The sequence below is a fragment of the Battus philenor genome, unplaced genomic scaffold (genome assembly GCF_028537555.1).
Source record: "Battus philenor isolate CCGP_79_NKW_IND1 unplaced genomic scaffold, ilBatPhil1.0.hap1 SCAF_11, whole genome shotgun sequence".
Lineage (NCBI taxonomy): Eukaryota > Metazoa > Arthropoda > Insecta > Lepidoptera > Papilionidae > Battus > Battus philenor.
The window spans coordinates 3,843,727-3,848,330 of record NW_027181673.1 but is presented as its reverse complement, the minus strand read 5'-3'; positions in this window follow the sequence as shown (position 1 = coordinate 3,848,330).

The window sequence follows — 4,604 nt, the reverse complement described above, 5'->3', positions numbered from 1 at the left end:
TTTCATTTTAAATTGACTGACTATTAACCAGGCGGATTGGTAATTTAGTATGGTCGTTGGAAAGGCCAGATAGCGTGCAGAACAAATAGCCGCTGAGGCTATAAGGTTCTGGAGTTGAGACCACGATGAACAGACGAGTTTAAGACGAGTTTATTCTAAATCGAATCTTACGTTTATCAGTGGACTAATGAAGTCCCACAACTGAAATGATGATTAAAGTTAGAGGTAAGATAGCATCAGACATGTTGTATAGTATTATAAATTTAATTTATATAAATGTGATAGAGAATTCGCTCCGACTTAGTATCAAGTTTCTCATTGACTAAGTAAATAACTAAAGCTTATTGAAAAATAACAAACCTTTTAAAAAAAATAATGTTTTTGCATGAACTAACTACAGATTATTACTGCGATAAACAGGCATCGTATTTTGTTTTCGTGTTAAAAGGTAATTAGATAGCTGGGTACGTCGATAACACGTTAACTTTGATGTTAGTTGTTATTTCTTTGACTGGTGCATCGTCAGAAAGACCATATCGCTTTAGTACATGGCAAATTAGACTATTAAAAACTTTTAAATGTTCTTTAATTTTGACGTTTGAACACGAGCGAACTATTACGTAGTTTAAAAAATTGTATTAAGTTGCATATATTTATTACTTGACTAACATAAACATATACATAATTAGTATAGAAATGTTAATCGATCACAAAAACTGCAATTGTTTGAATCATAAAAAACAAGTTTTTTAATGAAATCAGGCGTTACCTTGCAGAAGTCCATCCGAAGTAAGAAAAGGACCATTATTTAACCTGAAGATGCCCCGTGGAGGGGTGAAACACGTGTTGAGTAATTTGGCGGTGGCGGTTGTGTGATTCGTATTGTTTACCGCATACGCATTTGTCAGCGGGCTGGCGGGCGGTGCACTTTATTGCACGACTACCACTGCATATGCGAAAGTGGCTAAATATTTGTCCTTTTCTTACAAGTTTGTTTTAATTTGCTTAAATTAATCAGGTAAATAATAACTGGCTGCACAAAGCCTATCGAGACAGCCAGTAATAAATGTATAGTAAAATATATTGCTAAACACTAAACTCGAGAAACCAACTTTTTTTCATTTATTTGTTAAGCCACAAGGGTTCTTATAGAGAGAAATCTTTTATAATTAAAACATTAAATAATAAGGTGATCATTGTGAAATACATTATATTAAATAATTTTTTTAAAACTGGTCTACGACATGTCTATAATTGAAAAATGTTGTAATTATCAGTGAAGTTTATAACAAACTTTTTTCATTTATATGTACATCCATTACGGACTACTTCTAACACTTCATCACCACTGGCTCTATCTTTCCTTTTTTAACCAAATCTATTGAAAAGTCGTTTGATAGATATCTGATTTATTTTCACAATGCAAATAAAAACAGAGGAATTAAATATACTAATGTAGCTTAACGGTTATGTTATTTAATCTTAACGAATATAATGTTAAATTTAAAAAGGTATTTGATAAACTATTAATCTTTTTAATCACTAGGGTGGACGAAATATATCAAACCACATCGGCATATACTACCTGAAACTCCGCCCATAACTCTCATATAGCATCGTATAGCCGACTAACAACAAACATTGTACAACAACAAACTGTTGTAAATTAGATTGCATTAAAGTCAAATGTTGCCTGTTGCTGTTCGTTCAATCGGTTGCAATTTAAACTTTAGCTCTAGACATTAGTTACGGCGTAATTTCGCGTGTTTGCGAATCAATTTGCATTTGGTATTTTGTGAAACTGAATTTAAATAATTATATTAATGGAGACAAAATCTCTAAAATAATATATATAAAAATAATATATTTTTTTTTGTAACAAAATTAAAAACAGTTTTTATTTTGTTCAACTAATCAAACGAGGCAATATCTAACAGACAACCATAGCATGGAAAAAAAAGGAAACGGGTAACGAATACGAGATACTTTTAAAATGCTTTTAAAAAATTTCTTAACAAAGTTTACGTTTTCCTTCTTTTTAGTATTGATATCAAAAATTACACACCGCTCTTCCGTAACTGAAACTCGTTATTACACTAATATTTTTTTTGTAAATAAATTATTCATTTATACAATTTTGACAGTTATTTTATTACATTTTTTTCTCATTTCTCGTATGGAATGATTGATAAATTCTGGCATAAAAAATCTGCAAGGACAAAAAGTAAACTATTTTTAGTTTTAATACAAATAAATACAAATTTTTAAAATGCTTAATACGTTTTATTTACTTTTTTAAAGTGAAAAGTCATCAACGTACATTAAAAACTACACTACACTAAACTGCATAAAATTAACTGGATGACGTATACAGGATGATTGGTTAAAGTCTTTAAAGGACTAAATCCTTAACTTATTTGCTGCCACTTAACTTATGGCACTCTATCTAAAATTAATAGTTAGTCGTAATATTAAAAGAGGAAGAAAATTATTTTTAAAATTCGCATAAATATTATTAAAAATAATTATTGTTTACTATGCAAGAAAAAATAAATTAATGTAATTTATATCTTACAGCGACCACTTTGTATAGGATGATTTGAAATAGGTGACAATACTTTTACATTTATAACCAAGTAAGGGGTGATCTTTATAACGATATTTATAGCCAATTGTTACAGCTCACAAATCGCACTACAAGGTATTATTTTAATAAAAACATAAAAAAGAAATATATTATTTATTTATTAAGACATTATACATTGTAAATACAAACATACAAAAAACATTATAGCAAGTCATAAGACTAGTGCACATATTATTGATATGTATGCACTATATTTATAAATCAATAAAATTAAATGAATAAATTTGTCAACGTGCACAAAAGTTTTCATGAAAGTACGTAACAACAAAAGATATAACAAATATAACAAGAGAGAAAATAAAACGTAATTATAATAAGAAAGTAATACAGGCAAATAAAATAGAATCAAAGTCTTAGACGTAGTTCCAAGAATCGCTCGTCTGAGGCCACCTCAAGTAAGCAGAGCATATCGCTCATGCAACGGCCGGTGAAAAGTTCCTCGAGTTGTGACCGAGAACTAGTAAACATGGCGTGGCTAGCCCGTCATCTGAGTGGGCCGACAAAGTTAAGTTCACAGGAAGTCGCTGGGTAGGGGAATGATGATGAAAGGCAAAATATATTAAAACACACTAGAAGACTTAATGAATATATAATGCATATATTTAATTTTCGCACATTCACCATCACTATTAGATCGAAAACTCTAAGTAAGAAAAGGACCAATATTTAGCCACTTCCGCACATGCAGTGCTAGTCGTGCAACAAAGTGCACCGCCCGCCAGCCCGCTGATTAATGCGTATGCGGCAAACAATGCGAATCACACAACTGCCACCGCCAAATCACTCAACATATGTTTCAACCCTCCACGGGGCATCTTCAGGAGTTATGTTACACCGATTAGTGCCAAACACTTAGGATGGACTTCGGCAAAGTAACGCCTGATTCCATTAAATATCGAAAACTCTAAGTTACGTAAAAGGATACATATTTAGAATAGTACCATATGGATATCTGATATTATATATTAACGCGCGAAAGGTTCTTGAAACAGATCAACTTTCACGTATGAATGTAATAGGTCTGAACAAAAAGTTTTCTCGTATTTTATACGTAAATATTTGCAGTAAATTCTCTTTGGCTGTTACCTTTGTTTTATCCTGGTTTGAATATCATTTAATAGGTGACATTTTACAAACTATATTATGAGACATGAGTTCTAAAAATTAAGTTACCTATTAAAAAAAGTAACAGACATTGTCTTGTGGAATACCACTCAGCTGATGGCTGCTGCAGGTTTTGAAGTGAAGAACATGTCCATTGGCAGAAGACTATAATAAGGTCACTGAAAGACGCTGGATGCAAACCGCTTTCAACCGGTTCGGTTATTTGAAATATATTAGAGAGACTTATGTCCAGCTGTGGAAGTTCTAAAGTGCTGATTTTGCTTAATGACTGACGAAACAACTGTTGATGCCTGTCAACTTCAATTGTTTGTACGTATGATATGGTTCTTGTATTCCCTTTTTAATTTAAACATTATACTAACGAATATAACCTTCATTCTCTCTTATTCTATGCATTAGTTTAGTTATCTAAATAATGTACGTACATGTACAAGAAATGAAAAATTTATATATTATAAATAAACAGTCTAATTCTGTATATAATATATGTAGAATCAGGACGTCTAGCGACGAAATAACTTCTATGATGAAATATAAAAAATACATAATATTTTTATTCTACGTTCATAACAATAACTAAATAAAATGTTTCTGAATGTTCCAAACATCGTCGACGTCCTATGGTGATTAATATGATTAAAAATATATTTGCAATGTATAAACAAAAAACGTTAAACCTTTCACACGACTAATGTTCTAAAATTACAAAATGTAGAAAGTTATAATTCTTCTGATCTTAGTAACTTTAACTAAGACATCCTTTGCAAACCGCAACGAAAATACGCTAATTAGGAACAAAACTATTCGCTGAAGTACAATACGTTCTTAATGA